Below are 17484 nucleotides of genomic sequence, written 5' to 3'. Positions count from 1 at the left end.
TTTTTCACCAAAAAATACCATCCTCTCCCCTTAAACTACGTGCTTATGAACTAAAGTTATAGTTTCATGCATAATTCTCACTTGTTTTGTGGGATATTTGGTAAGGAAATGCATACCAATTATCACATTCTAGTTTATCACCCTCACTTATTTCATCACAATTACCACAGTTGGTAGACTACTTCGATAATCTTAATAAATCCTGTTTTCTTGTAGACATTTCTGATAACTTACTTCTCCCCTGAGCACAAGATACAATATTTCAACATTTCTTCTTCCTGGGAACAATTTGCGGATTTGTAAAAGAAAATGCATCAAAGGAAGCACCAAGAATGTCAAATAATTGTATCATTAATGGGAAATGATACACTGCTTTGCTAAATTCTAAATAATGAACAGTGTGTCCCTATATACAACATCCCCTTCCCCAGAGCTGAGTGTATCGTTGAACTTTGTGGTTTTTGAAGGTAACTGCACTTGTTCAATTTGTATGGTATACCCAATAATGTCTTTCAGATGTATTTTCGATACGGCTGTACGTACTCTGTTTCTACATTTCTTAATGACTTTATAACACCAGATGATTATATATTATTTCAAGTAGCGATTTAATAAGGTTAATATTCAGCACATTAAACTGCATTGCTGACATCGCCTCGCAGTCTGAGCTAGGAAATTGGTACCAAGACTGTTAAGTTGTGTGAGCCTGGACTATATTTCTACCGAATGAAAAGTAGTAGCGAAGTTCCCAATGTCAGTGAACCAGAACGTCAAACATGTAAAATATGTACAGTAGCGTGCAAATTAATCCGAACACGACATATTTTTACATTTTCTGTTATTGTTGGCCTCACAGCTGCTCATACCGCTTTAATTGACATCTGTAGTACGTGTAATTCCATTGTTGAAGGTCTGTCATTATTTTTTTTATAATATGTGACATTTTGCCTGTCGTGTTGTACTTATAAGCATTTCAATTGTGTTGAAGACTTAATACTGCAATCCTGTGTGCATTCTGTCGTCTTCACAAATGGATACAATTCCACGAAAACGGTCTAAAATTATAACATTAGTAGAGCATTCTTCTATGGCACAGAGGCAAATTGCTGCAGAATGTCACATCGGCTTGGCTACTGTTAATTCGATCATAAAACGATACAGGGAGACTGGTTCCATCACACCCCAGAAAAAAGGAAACTGTGGCCGGAAAAGGAAGACTTCACCTGCAGATGATCGTTTAATTGTCAGGAAAAGTAAATTAAATCCTAGACTACTGCTGTCGACTTAACCCGCGAGTTAATAGCTACCACTGGAGCGAATATTCACGTCACAACAGCGCGGCGTAGGCTTTTGGAAGCTGGAAGAAGGGCTCGTAAGCCTATTAAGAAGCAACTGCTAACCCTGTTATGTGCAAAAAACTCTTAATGTGGGCAAAATTACATCAACACTGGACAGTGAATGACTGGAAGAATGTACTTTTTTCCGATGAGTCTCATTTCGAGGTCCACGGCCACCGTGTTTCTTACGTACGGAAAGGATCCGAAAAAGTAACAGCAGCCCATCTCCAACAAGCACCCAAATACCCCCCTAAAGTAATGTTTTGGGGTTGTTTTACACATGAAGGGCCTGGAGCATTAATACCTATCAAGGGAATGATGAATTCTGACAAATATATTCACTTATTGGAAACCAGAATCGTACCCCAGCTGAAAAATCATTTCCGGATGGCAGAGGTGTGTTCCAACAAGACCTGGCACCATGCCATACGTCTCGAAAAACTACAGAATTCTTCAACAAGGAGAATATTCAGGTGCTCCCCTAGCCAGGAAACTCACCCGACATCAACCCCATTGAGAACTTGTGGTCAGTATGCAAAAGAAGAATGCAAAAAATGGATTGTTCTACAAAGGAGAAGATGATTTCTGCCCTCATTGGTGTATGGTTTCGCGATGAAGGAATGAAGAATATTTGTGGGAAATGAGTGGAATCCATGCCAAATCGTCTCAGAGTTGTTATTAGGAACAAGGGAGGCCACATAGATTACTGAGATATGTCTTAGATCCTTTTTTTTATCCCGTTTGAGTGTTTTTGCATAAGTAATTACGTTGTTCGGATTAATTTGCACGCTACTGTATAGCTGAGTGGTAACCAAACATGTGCTCCAATCCTCCACGGCCTTAGAACAAGAGAATAATAAACGAATAATATAAAAAACAATAATTTGTAATTCTAAACTTCGTAACTCCCAATCTAAAATAATTTACCCATACATATAAAAATAACATACAAAGTATAAATTATGATTCTAGCCTCTTTATAACAAATAACAATGAATATTTTCATTTTATCAAAATAAACTCCTTTTGTGTTCAGAAAAAAACAATACAATAATATAATACAAGTCAATACAATAAAATACAAAGAAGTGCAATAAATGACAATACAATAAAATGGTATACTTACAGTAAATCAGAATACATTACAATAAAACTGCAACGAAATAAATAAAATATAATAAAATACAAATAAAATAAAATTTAAATAGGACGCAATAAAATATATTACAATAAAATACAATACAACTACATACAATAAGACAAAAAATATAATCTTGTAAAATATTGAATACAATATAAAATGAAATATAATAAAATGACGTACAATAGAATAAAACACAATGTAATATAATATAATAAAGTGCAGTATAGGGCAATGCAATACAATAATACAATTCAATAAATTTAAATATAATGGAATAGGCTACAATTCCTCTGATTGAGATTCTGCCTGATATGTACATCTATTATCAGGCAGTACATCTCACTTGACGATATGTGTCCGACGAAGAACAATTGTTTGTATGCATCTGAAGTCTGACTAGTGCAATATGTAACTAATCGGCGATGTATGCAATGGAGAGGAAAAGGAACTAGCCACCCTACCCCATTATCTCCTGGCCTAGTTGCCTCTTAAGTGGTGCCTTCTTGGTATCGCTTGTGAGGTTCAGACTTGTCTTCGGACAGTTGACTAAACAGCAACACTGGAATACTATAAAATACAGTACAATGAATTACAAAGTAGAGTAAAATTGTATACAATATAATATACTGCATTACAATACCATAAAATGAAACATGATTCAGTAATATACAATAAAATGTAATACAATATGAAATACTACAATAAAATAGAACAAATTATAAAATGATATAGATAAAATACAGTACAACATAATACAAGTAAAATACAATACAATAAAATACAACAGCATATAACAATTAACTACAATAACATAATGAAAATTAAATACAATAATATTTAATTAATTAATTAATTTATTTATTTATTTATTTATATAACAGGGCAAAGCCCCAATTACAATAGACAGTAGGTACAAATATTAACTTAGGACATAAATATACATACAATAAAATGCAATGCAAAAGAACAAAATATACAATTCACTAAGGTGCAATGGAGTGAAATATAATACAATAAAATACAAATTTCAAATACAACACAATATATTAAAATACAATACTATCAAGTACAATGTATTGAAATGAAATAAAATAAAATACAAGGCAAGCCGAACAGACGCATGTCCAAATATACCTGGCCGAGGATATCCAAGTGCAGTGAGGCTGAACGAAACCGAGTCAAGCATGGCCAGCAAGAACGATCATTGCCGAGCATGGTAGCATAACCGAGTACGTCCAAGCATTGTAGAGCGTGGCGAGTAGTGTCCTGCAATATTCGAACATGAGAGACAGAGAAACTAGTCCCAAGATCTATGCTAAAATCCTTAAGCAGTTAAAACATGAAGAAGTGGGAGTGAAGGACAGCGAATGAGTTTACAAGGTGGAACAAACACGACAGACCTCCTCCTGAAGAGCGAACATCGGCGGATATCGAACTTCGCCATACTCTACAAATTTGAACCGAACATAGCGCCTGTAATCACGACGCTAGTGGTGAGCACGGTCGAGTATGGTCGAGCCTGGCCGATCACGCCCTAGCTAAGCCGAATACGACCGACCCTAGCCGAGTCCAGCATTGCCAAGGTGATGCGAGCATGACAGAGTCGAGCAAGGCATTGCCGAGCATTTAAATTCCGACGCGAACCGAATAGAGCAGAATCAAATTAAGATAAAATTTGATTTCATTGTATTTTTTCGTTATTGTTTTCTTGCTGTGTTATTTTTTGTGTATTTTTTGTTAATTTCGTTTTATGTCTCATGTTTTATTAATATATAATGCAATGTAATGAAATACAATACAATGCAGCAAAATAAAATACATTACAATAACATAATATACAGTAAAATACAACACTATACACAATACAATTCAATATAATAAAGTAATCGAAATGCAGTACAATAAAATACAGTGCTAAATTATAATGAATACAATACAGCACAGTAAATCACAATGTAATACAGGAAAATACAATATATAACAATACAATACAAAATACAATAAATAAAGTACAGTAACATGCAATAGTCCACACCTGTGGAGTAATGGTTAGCGCGTCTGGCTGCTAAACCAGGTGGCCCGGGTTCGAATCCCGGTCGGGATAAGTTACCTGATTGAAGTTGTTTCCGAGATTTTTCCTCAACCCAATATGAGCAAATGCTGGGTAACTATCGGTGCTGGACCAAGGACTCATTTCACCGACATTATCACCTTCATCTCATTCAGACGGTAAATAACCTGAGATGTTGATACAGCGTCGTAAAATAACCGAACAAAAAAGGAATAAATTAACTAAAATTATATAAAGAATACAATGCAATGGAATTAAATGCAATAAAAAATATAAGGAGAAGCAATAAAATACAACTCAATAAAATGCAGCAAAATACAATATAATAGAGTAAAACCCAATATGATAAAATGCAATGAAATCCAATACAAGATAATATAGAGCACAACTGCTGGCATAGCCGTGCATGCCATACATAGCTGAATCTGCTGTGTATACCGAATACTGTACTACTTTTCCTCTTTTTTCTCCTCTATTTTCCCCTTATTTGCTCCTCTATTTTCACTCCAATTTCTCCTATATTATCTCCTCTATTTTTTATTTTCTCCTCTATTTAGTCTCAATTTTACCTTTTTTACTTCTATTTTCTACTCTATTTCGCATCTACTTCCTCCCTGTTCTTCCATTACTTTCTCCTTCATTTTTCCTCAAACTTTTCTCTTTTTCCTTCTATTTCCTCTGAAAAATTCTCTATTTTACATTTAAGTACTTCTCTTCTCTACCCTGGCTCCATGTTTTCCGGTATTTTTCCTTTACTTTTCACCTATTTTTCCCTCCAATTTCTTCTCCATATTCCCCTCTATTTCCTTCTCCATTTTTTCTCTGCTTTCTCTTCTACTTTTCCTTTCTATTATTCATTTTATTTTCCTCTCTATTATTCCTTCATTTTCTTCTCTATTTTACTTCTATTTTCTCCTCCATTTTCCTCTAATTTCTCCTGTATTTTTCCTCTACTTTCCTTCTGTTGTTCCTCCAAATTTTTCTCCATATTCCCCTCTATTTTCTTCTCCATTTTTCTATGTTTCTCCTTTATATTTCCTTTCTATTATCCCTTTTATTTTCCTCTCCATTATTCCTTTATTTTCTTCTCTATTTTTCTTCTATTTTCTCCTCCGTTTTCCTCTAATTTCTCCTGTATTTTTCCTCTACTTTCCCTCCGTTGTTCCTCTATTTTCTCCTTCATTTTCTCTGTGTTTCCTTATTTATTTTTCCTCTATTTTCTCCTCCATTTTCCTTCATTTTCTCTATATCTTCCATATATTTTCTCCTGTACTTTCTCTCCTTTTTCCTCTAATTACTTCTGTATTTTCCCTCCATTTCTCCCTTCTTTACCTTCATTTTCTCCTCTATTTTCTCCCTCTTTATATCCTCCATTTTCACTTTATTATGTCACTTTTTGCTCCATTTCTTCCTCTATTTTCCCTCTACTTTCTCCTCTATTTTCCGTCTTTATTCTCCTTTTTTCGCTCTATACTCTACTCCTTATTTCTTCTATTTTCTCCTATATTTTCACATAATTTTTTCTCTATTTTCTACACATTTTCCCTTTATGTTCCCTACATTTTCACCTATATTTTCCCTCTATTTTGTCCTCTATTTTCCATATATTTTTCCTATATTTGATATTTGTTTTCTTCTCTATTTTTCTTCAATTTTCCCTCTATTTTCTTCCCTATTTCTCCTCTATATTCCCTTCCATTTTTCGTTCATATTCTCAATTTTTTCCTCTATTTTCGCTGCTTTTTTTCCTCTAATTTCCCAATATTTTCCCTCTGTATTCTCATCTATTTCCTCAACATTTTCCCTCTTCATTCTCTTCTATTTTCCCATTTTTCCTTCAATTTTCTCCTAAATTCTACCTCCATTTTCTGCTCAATATTCCGTCCATTTTCCCTATTTTTTCCTCGATTTTCTCATATATATGCTCTTCTATTTTCGCTCTATTTTTACTCATTTCACACTTGTTCTTCTCTATATTTCCCCTATATTCCTTCTACTTTGTCCTATATTTTCCTTCTAATTTCTTCTCTACATTCTTCTCTATTTTATCCTCTAATTTCTTCGCTATTTTGCATTTATCTTCTCTATTTCACCTTTATCTTCTCTATTTCTGCTCTAATTTCTCTTTACTTCTTTAATTTTCCTTTACTTTCTAATCTGTTTTCCTCTATTTTTCCCATAGTTTACCCTCTATCTTCCCTCGATATTCTCTCTATTTTCTCCATTTTTCCTCTACTTTCTTTCTAATTTCCCTCTATTTCTCCTCTATTATCTTCCCTATTTTTCCTCTAATTTCTCTTCATTTTCCATCTATTTAATTCTCTCCTCTATTTTCCCTATAACCCCTTCCTCTAATTCCTTCTGCCTATACCTTTATTTCTCCTATATTTTCTCCTCAATTTTTCATCAATTTTCCCCTCTATTTCCTTCTCTATTGTTCCTTTATTTTCCGTCTATATTCTCATCTATTTTTCGTATATTTCCCCTCTCTACCGTCATCTATTTTCCCTCAAATTTCTCTCTATTTCCTTCTTCATTTTCCGTTTATTTTTTTGTTTTCCCTCTAATTTTTCTTCTATTATCCCTATATTTTCTCCTCCATTTTTCTCATTTTCCCTCTATTTCCCCACCTATTCCCTACATTTTCTCCTCTATTTGCCCTCTATTTTATCATTCATTTTTCCTCTACTTCCTCCTTTATTTTCCATCAGTTTTCTTTCTATTTTCCCGATATATTTCTCTATTTTTCCTCTATTTTGTCTGTTTTCCCTGTATTTTCTCCTCTTTTTTTCTCCACTATTTTTCTCTATTTTCTCCAATATATTCCCTATATCCTATCATATATTTTCCCCCTGCTTTCTCATCTATTTTTGCTATATTTTCCCTCAATTTTCTCATTTATTATCCCACAAATTGGTCTCCATTTTCTCTTTTTCCCCCTATTTTCATCTATTTGCTCGTCTATTTTCCCCCAAATTTCCTTCTATTTTCTCCTCCATTTTCCCTCTAAATTCTCTTTATTTTCTCTATAATTTCTCCTCTATTTTCTGTTCATTTTTCCTCTAATTTCGACTCTATTTGCCCTCTAGTTTGTCCTTTATTTTCTCCTCAACTTTCCCTATATATTTCATCTATTTTTTATTCTATTTTCCTTCTATTTTCACCTTAACTTTTGTTCTATTTTCTCGTCCACTCTTCATCCTTTCTCTGCTTTATTTTTTTATTTTCCCTATATTTTCCCTCTTTGTATCTCATTTTTCCTTTCATTTCTCTTTATTTTCTACTGTATTTTCTCGCATATTTTCTCTCTATTTTCTACTGCATTTTTCCTTGATGTAGTCCTCTATTTTTCCTGTATTTTACATGTACTTATTCGTCTACTTTCCTTCTAATTTCTCCTCTGTTTTCTTCTCTATTTTATCCTTTATTTCCTTTTATATTTTGCTTTATTTTATTCTTTATTTTGCTCTACTTTATACTGTAATTTATCCTTGAATTTCTCTCTATTTTCTCCTCGATATTTTCCTTCATATTCTCCTCAATTTACTTCCCTTTTCTTCATACTTTTCCTCTATTTTCCCTCAATGTTCTCTCTTTGTTATCCCTTATTTTTCGTATATTTCCTTTCTGCTTTTTCTCTATTTTCTCCTTTACTTTTCCCCTATGTTCTCCTATATTTTTCCCCTATTATCTCTTCTGTCTTCCATTTATTTTCTCTTCTAATTTCTCCTCTATTTTTCCTCTACATTCTCCTCTAATTTCGGTCTACTTTCTCCTGTATTTTGTCTACTGTCTATTTTCCTTCCATTTTCGCCTTTATTTCCTTCTCTATTTTCGATCTATATTCTCCTCAATTTTCACTCTATCATCTCCTTTATCTATCCTTTCATTTTACTCTCTATACTTCCATCATTTTCTGCTCTATTTACCTCTATTTCTCTCTATTTTCTTCTTTATTTTCCTTATATTTTCTCCTTTATTTTCCCCAGTATTTCTAGTGCATTTACTCATCTATTTTCTTTCTCTTTTCCCTCTATTACCACCTCTATTTTCTCTGTATTTTCTCACACTTTTTTCCTCTATTTTCTTTCTAATTTCCCTCTAGATTCTCCTCTTTTCTCTTCTCTAATTTTCCTCGTGTATTTCTCCTCTATTTTCCATCTATATTCCCTTTTCTTTTCTATTTTCCCTCTATTTCCTCCTCCATTTTCTCCTTTATTTTCTGTCTATTTTCCCTCTATTTACCCTCTGTATTCTCCTATGTTTCTTCCTCTATTTGTGCTCTAATTTCATTCTATTTTCCCTCTACTGTCTCCTCTGTTTTATTCTCTATTTTTCCCCTATATTCACCTCTATTTTCTCCCATATTTGTTCTCCATTTCATCCTCTATTTTCCATCTATTTTCTCCTGCATCTTTCTTCAATTTTCTGATCATTAAACTTACAGCCTTTTGACCAATCTGCCTACTACCTGTGATGGGAAAAGTTTTTGAAAAGCTGATCATTGACAGGATTATGTATCTTATGCATTATAATCTTTTAAATACAAATCAGTATGAATTCACCCTAAAAAACCCACAGAAGATTCCGTGCTTGATGTGGTTAACTGGACCAAAGAAGTACTGGCAAACAAACAGATCGACTACTGATATCTCTGGATGTTAAAGGTGCTTTTGATAATGCCTGGTGGCCCATGATTTTATTAAAACTTAAGAAAAGAGAATGTCCCAGAAACTTCTACTAGCTAATCAAAAACTATTTTTGTAATCGCAAAGCTCAAGACTATCTAAACATAGACTTTTACGAAAGGTTGTTCTCAAGACTCAGCCTGTAGTCCGGGACTCTGGGCAATTCTATATGATGGTTTGTTGCAAATAGATTTTCAGTATGCTGTAGCATTATTGCATATGCGGATGATGCTCTCATATTGATAAAGATCGAGGATATACAAACCACAATAGAAGAAGCCAGTTCAACTTTGAACATCGTTTCGAAATGGGTATTAACAACAAACTTCACTTTAATCTTGACAAAACAACGGCCATGTTAGTCACTAAGAAAAAGATATGGATGCCCCGTTATTACAGTTTAACAGCGAATACATTAAAACAGTGAGTCACTTCACTTACCTAGGTGTTATAACTGATAGTCTATGTTATTCTGAATACACTTCGATAATTTGGCCAAGAAAGCCAGTAAATTTCATTCATATTTTGTTAGGGCTGCCAAGGCAACTTGGGGACTAAATTGTGATATTTTACGTGTCATTTATCATGGAGCATTTGAACCTTTAATACTCCACTGTGCTTCGATTATCTTAAACATTTTAGAGAAAAATGGGCTCAGAAAAAATTACAGCAGATTCAACGTGGATTCATTTTACGTATCGCACAGGCTTATCGCACCATCTCAACAGATGCAGCTATGATTATAGCAGGCATAGCACCACTCTACTCAAATAACTGCCATTGCCAGAACTTAGGCCTTTAGTCATAAACAGGGTAATTTTTTTTCTTAACCAAGGTGTTCACTACGAAATTGAACAAAGAGCTAATTTTCTATCGGCGAGTCGTCCAAGGAATCATCTTTATCTTGTTAATTTAAGATGCCATTTCAAGCACGATGTGTGTGTATGTGTGTATATATACAGGGTGTTTAAAAAATACGGGGCATAATTTCAGGTATGTATTTCCCACATGTAGACAATCAAAATAGTTCATTACAACATGTGTCCGGAAATGCTTTATTTCCGAGTTATGGCCTTCACAACATTGAAATTCACCGGAACGTTTTTCTTTCCGCAGGTCGTTGCCGTCAAAGGAGACATTAAGAGGGCACTCTGACAGTTCACTCCGAGGCGAAGGTTACATTCAGTGTTGTGTAGGCGTTAGACTGTGCGACATGTATTCAAATCAAGAGCTGGCAGAGATACACTTCATGTACGGTAAGGCGGACGGCAATGCTGCGCTGGCTCGTCGTTTGTACCAGGAGAGGTACCCACAGCGACAATGTCCAGATCGGAAGACATTTGTACAACTCCATTACCGTCTGTGCGAGTATGGAAAATTTAACTCTCCTGGTTTGGGAAGGGGACGACCAAGATCTACAACTCCAGAAGTACAGGAGGAGATTCTGGAGGCTGTGAACATGACTCCTTCTATCAGCACACGAAAGGTAGCGTTGCAAGTCAATGTTCCTCATACGACTGCCTGGAGACTGTTGAAAGAGTATCAATTCTATCCTTATCATTTGCAACGTGTACAGGCCCTGCCACCAGCAGATTACCCTGCACGAGTTAGGTTCTGTCAGTGATTCTTGCAGCAGTGTGGTGTAAATCCGAACTTTCCTGCCTTAGTATTATTTACAGATGAAGCACAGTTCACACGAGATGGCATAACAAATTTCCACAATCAGCATGTATGGGCGTATGAAAACCAACGTGCAACTGTTCCATCTCATCACCAGGTGCGGTTCTCCCTCAACATGTGGGCCGGTATCATTGGTGATCGATTAGTTGGACCCAATGTTCTTGTAAACAGACTTACGGGGCAGGCGTACACAAACTTCCTGGAAAATACCATACAGTACCTCATGTTTTAGAAGACACTCCACTGATCAATCGTCAACACATTCACTTCTTGCATGATGGCGCTCCTGCACACTTCAGTCATACGGCTCGCCGGTACTTGGATCGAAGGTTTCCTGATCGATGGATAGGTAGAGGTGGCCCAATTGCTTGGCCTCCACGCCCACCTGATCTGAACCCTCTCGATTTCTACTTGTGGGGCCATTTAAAATCATTGGTTTATTCGTCTCCGGTGCCTGATTTGGAATCCCTTCGGAATCGAATTGTGGCATGTTCTGAGGACATACGCAATACTCCTGGAGTTTGGGATCGTGTTCGCAGGTGAATAAGACATCGATGTGAGGTCTGTATTCAAGCAGGAGATGGACATTTTGAACATCTTCTGTAATGACAACGACCTGCAGAAAGAAAAACGTTCTGGTGAATTTCAATGTTGTGAAGGCCATAACTCGGAAATGAAGCATTTCCGGACACATGTTGTAATGAACTATTTTGATTGTCTACATGTGGGAAATACATACCTGAAATTATGCCCCGTATTTTTTAAACATCCTGTATATATACATATATACACACAGATGATTCTCGAATACAGGGAGAAGATGGCAAGAGTCTTGCAGGTTGTGCTTTTGCCGCTTTTAATAATGATACAGAAATATTTTCTTCGAAATATCGAATAGCACCAGTATGCAGTGTGTACCAAGCTGAACTATTTGCAATACTTCAAGCAATACGATGGAGTACTATCAACAAAACGTACTCCTGCATACAATCTGATTCTCAAGCAGCACTTCTCTCAGAAACAATCAGAATCTTCACCCTGTTGCTTTGGATATGTCTGAATTTGAAAATTATGAAAATCACATATGCATATCCTGGGTTAGGAGCAGTGGCGATTCCTCTGAAGGAGCACAGGAGCAGTGCACCACCTCTTCAAATAACACAAGTTTTTAAAGTTATATCAATGAGCCGCAATAGATTATGTGAGCGACATAATTCTTTATTAAGATACTTACTTACTTACTTACTTACTGGCTTTTAAGGAACCGGAGGTTCATTGCCGCCCTCACATAAGCCCGCCATTGGTCCCTATCCTGAGCAAGATTAATCCAGTCTCTACCATCATATCCTACCTCCCTCAAATCCATTTTAATATTATCTTCCCATCTACGTATCGGCCTCCCCAAAGGTCTTTTGCCCTTCGGCGTCCCAACTAACACTCTATATGCATTTCTGGATTCGCCCATACGTGCTACATGTCCTGCCCATCTCAAACTTCTGGATTTAATGTTCCTAATTATGTCGGGTGAAGTATACAATGCGTGCAGCTCTGTGTTGTGTAACTTTCTCCATTCTCCTGTAACTTCATCCCTCTTAGCCCCAAATATTTTCCTAAGAACCTTATTCTCAAATACCCTTAATCTCTGTTCCTCTCTCAAAGTGAGAGTCCAAGTTTCACAACCATACAGAACAACCGGTAATATAACTGTTTTAAAAATTCTAACTTTCAGATTTTTTGACAGAAGATTAGATGACAAAAGCTTCTCAACCGAATAATAACAGGCATTTCCCATATTTATTCTTCGTTTAATTTCCTCCCGAGTGCCATTTATGTGTGTTACTGTTGCTCCAAGATATTTGAAATTTTCCACCTCTTCGAAGGATAAATCTCCAACTTTTATAGTTCCATTTCGTACTATATTCTGGTTACGAGACATAATCATATACTTAGTCTTTTCGGGATTTACTTCCAACCCAATCGCTTTACTTGGTTCAACTAGAATTTCCGCGTTTTCCCTAATCGTTTGTGGATTTTCTCCTAGCATATGCACGTCATCAGCATAGACAAGAAGCTGATGTAACCCGTTCAATTCCAAACCCTTCTGTGTTATCCTGAACTTTCCTAATGGCATATTCTAGAGCGAAGTTAAAAATTAAAGGTGGTAGTGCATCTCCCTGCTTTAGCCCGCAGTGAATTGGAAAAGCATCATATAGAAACTGTCCTATACGGACTCTGATGTACGTTTCACTAAAACACATTTTAATTAATCGAACTAGTTTCTTGGGAATACGAAATTCAATAAGAATATTATATATAACTTCTCTCTTAACCGAGTCATACGCCTTTTTGTCTTTATTATAATACTATGTAAAAACAACACTGCACGTGTATTGGTCTTGTTGACGCCTGGGACTTACGTTTACCGCTCGACACTTGCGGCACACTTTTCCATTGGAGCATGCGCAGTAATAGTGTTTCACTGGCAGGCTTTGGAGCATGGTAGGGAGGCAGTACAGTGTGCGTAGGAGGGGTTAGGGGCACTTTAAGACGTGTTTTCAAGCTGTCTGCAGTAGTCGTTAGCTCGTTCCATCATAAATATTGCAATGAATAGTGTGCAAAATCTTTAAATAATGTAATTTTCTGTAAGACCTTTACACAAAAAGATAAAAATAAGGAACATGGTTAGACGTGCACAGGAATTAAAATTATAAATGACGAAGAACAGTAATAGAGAAGTGACAAGAAAATTCAACAGTCGGACTTACGAAAAATGGAACATGCGGCTGCAATATAAAAGACGCTGTATTTTGTTTAGCTTGCCTATTGTTCGGTGGTGAACATTCATTGACAAAAACAAGTACGTTTTATGAATTTTATTTATTCTTCTTTTTGAATGTAGGACTGTGCGTAGTAACTACATAATTTTGATTATCGTTCTGCAGGTATGATTGATTTGAAGCACATGAATGAAAGAATTAAAAAAACACGATTCTTCAGCTGCACACATCAACAATAATGTTAAATTAGCAGTGTTGGGTCAAATATACAGACAGAATTGGATTCAATTAGACTGTCGAACTTCACAATGATAAAGTTACCATGAACAGATATGTGCGTGCGGTTTTGTGCAGCTTTTTAGTTGGCTTTAAGAGGTCACGATGACGGAGACTTATCTTTAAACGCTAGTATTTTTCTTGACCTCATCAATTTTAGTTCTGAATTAGACGCACTATTAAGGAACATTTGGAAAGAGCAACAGTGTTTAAGGAACATCAAACACTATACAGAATGAAGTCCTTCAAGCCATTTTGATATATGCCATGATGAGATTTCAAAGAAATAAATCATGCTGCTGACTTTTTAGCAGTTAAGGCTGATGAGACGACACACGTATCGAATGCTTGTGAATGTGTGAACTGTGTTATAAAACGCAATATAGCGAAAACAATATTATTTACGGTGTGCTGCAATAGAAATTGAACACTTTACTTTGCTATTACTGGACCTACATAGGAAACTGATTAACTGCAATTTCTTGACTAACAAAATTATGAAAAACTATACCTATATAACTATAGTTATGTCGTAGTTAGTACCTATAATAATAATAATAATAATAATAATAATAATAATAATAATAATAATAATAATAATAATAATAATAGGGTGTAATAATAATAATATGATAATCATAATCATAATAAATATTTGTGCACCACCAGGATTATTTATCACCACACGCCACTGGTTAGGAGACACACAGGCATTGTAGGTAATGAACGAGCAGATGCACTGGCGAAGGAAGCTGCTTCCCCAGATATACCCTATTCAAGCACAAGGAGCCCAAACTCATATATTTAAATTTAAAATGAAAGAACATATTACTTCTAATTGGAATTCATAATGGACTGCAAAGGATAAAGGTTCAGTTACCAAAACCTTTTTTTTTTTTCTCAGGTATATAACTGACCGAAATGGAAAATTTACTCTCCAAACTTCATTAGTACGCAAGTTACATCAGGTCATGACAAGTTTTGGAGTTTATTTTGAAGGATTTAAAAATTAAGACTCTCCAAACTTCATTAGTACGCAAATTATATCAGGTCGACCCCCACAAGTACTAACATTGTAACTCACTTTCTTACATTTTTCAGGAGATGAAAATGAAGTTTTAAAATGGTCGTGTAAATTAGTGTATACAGATATGTAGAGTAACAATAAGATTTTACATACAATTGAGGAGATTTAGAGTTACAATGATAGTACTGGGAGAAAAAGAAACAATTTAAGACCATATTAACTAGGAGAACTCAAAACCATAAAAAAAAATGAGTTACAATGTTAGTATTTGGGAGGGTCGAGGTCATGGCAAGTTTTGGAGTTTATTTTGAAGGATTTAAAAATTAAGACTTGAGAAGACTGGATGTGCTCGTGTGGAGTTATTGAGTCGGTTAAACACCTACTGTTTGAATTTCCTATATTTCATATGCAAAGACCTTACTGCCCATGTTGTAAAATAACAATATATGAACAACCAATATGTACTGTTTTACAAAAGCACTGTTGCTACAAACGCTTCATCAAATTCATATATCTCATATATTCAAGGCTTTAATTTCATCTTCATCATCATCATGATCATCCAAAACATGTATTAGACCAGGTGGTCTGTTACGGTCTCACATCAGTCCATCTCTTAGCTGGGCGACCAGCGGATCTTCTTCCACGAGGAGCGTACTGCAGGATTTGTTTCGGTATGAGTGTTGTATGCATGTATCGGTTAGTTTTTTTCACATTTGTCAGAAGTTGCCGTCAGAAGAATGATATTTGACCCGGATTTATTGTTACTTAATATTCGTGATGTTTCTTCTAATAAGAATAATGCTATTGAGATTGACTTTTTATCAGATGTTAGTACCGTAATTTAAAGTTTTTATGTTTCACTGAAGTTTTGCAACTTCAGATTCCATTCAATCCTGTAATTTTAATCATTTTACCTTGTTTACTTTTTATTGTCGCAATGAATTTTTACATGGTGGTGTTGCTATTTGGACTAAGTTGGGACTGGACATATGTATTATCGATTTAAATGCTTTTTGCATTGAAAAACATATTTAAATTTGTGGTCTGAAATAATTAATTAATGGTGTTTTTACATTATTTTGGTCTGCTATAGATCACCTAGTGGTAATCTTAATATATTCTTTGATGGAATTTACAATGTTTTACATAGCTTATATTCACAAACTGCAAATATCATTTTATGTGGCGATTTTAATTTGAATTGTTATCAGCTTCCAAATGATTTTATTGACTTTAGTAACTTGCTATCTGTTTTTGGTTTTGAGCATAGAGTTCAATGGCCTACACGTGTATCTGAAAGTAGTGCTAATATGATCGGTAACATTTTTACCGAGATAGCGGCAAAGGACAGCTGCAGTGTCATTGGCAATAAGTTTTCTGATCGACATATGAATTTTATTGTAATGATGTATTTAGAGGCCTATTAATAATTGAAGAGCCCACTGCAAGAATGATGAATGTCACTTTCTTGTAGAAAATGAACCAAGACTGTCAATGCATAGCTTAAGACATATACTGGGTGTTCAGTTCAAAGTGTGTCGTGGCTCGCTGTATGCCGTCATGTGGCTAGTCGATGAGCCTAGAGAATTCAATCTTCCTACACTTCCGCAGAGGTGTATTACCTGTGTGCCAGAGAAGTTGCCTAGAAAGTACGGCGTTCATTCTAAAGAGTACTTACCGCTACATACGGTAACGCCGGTAGTGGCAGGAATGTGACCTGTTTCGAAACACGTACTGAGGTGAGTTTTTTTCTTACTGTCGAGATATGGGGAGAGGGTTAAGACGAATACTTACGTATTTGTTGACATTAATTTCGACGGTCAACATGGACACGGAGCATTTGATTTGTATTGTGGAATGTTGCCGTACGCAACAGATGATAACAAATACCCGCGCAAAACACAGTTCGAAAGAGGTTATGGTATCACACAGACCGTACAGACCGCCATCTGTTGCTACGACGTTCAAGTTATACCGTACATGTTCTCAAGTTCAGATTGAACGCCTTGAATAATAGGCAACTTCTCTGACATAAAAGCTGACACTCGCTTCAAATCGCTGACTCATCAACAGTGACGTCATGACACACTTTGAAATGAACACCCAGTAGAATGTACATGCAGAGTTATATGTCATTAACACTGATAGTCATTGTCCAGTAATGATCGGAAAATCACAGTTAAGCTTTGAGCGCTAAGAATTTCAAACTTTCAATTGCTTCTCCTGCAAAATGTAATCCAAATGATATCAATCATTCTTGCAGTGGACTCTTCAATTATGCATATCCTGAAAGAATTTTTAATTAAACCAATTGTGAGAAATTTTTAAATATGGTGGCTGGTGAGGATTGGACCGATGTCTTTCAACTGCCATATTTTTCTGACAAGTTTAATTATTTTATAAAGTATTAATGTATTATTTTAACTTATGTTTTTTCTGTTAAATTTTGTAAATCTTCTGAATCCTCTAGATACTGGGGTA

General features: G+C 35.4%; 1 protein-coding gene across 2 annotated transcripts in view; it reads right to left on the bottom strand.

The window, feature by feature from the left end:
• Window positions 1-2668: 2668 nt before the first annotated feature.
• LOC138707723 (antifreeze protein Maxi-like) overlaps window positions 2669-17484 on the bottom strand; it is a 175791-nt gene continuing 160975 nt past the window's right edge. Inside the window, exon 7 of one of the 2 annotated variants that reach the window (XR_011334341.1) lies at window positions 2669-3048. The gene's annotated coding sequence lies outside the window, so the exon portion shown is untranslated. Of the gene's footprint in view, window positions 3049-3426; window positions 3748-17484 lie in introns of those variants that run through there. The other variant, XR_011334339.1, reaches the window with a different exon arrangement.

This window comes from Periplaneta americana, chromosome 10, assembly GCF_040183065.1.
Source record: "Periplaneta americana isolate PAMFEO1 chromosome 10, P.americana_PAMFEO1_priV1, whole genome shotgun sequence".
Taxonomy (NCBI): Eukaryota; Metazoa; Arthropoda; class Insecta; order Blattodea; family Blattidae; genus Periplaneta; species Periplaneta americana.
Note: the sequence above shows the minus strand (reverse complement) of the source record. Positions and strands in the feature narration are given on the sequence as shown.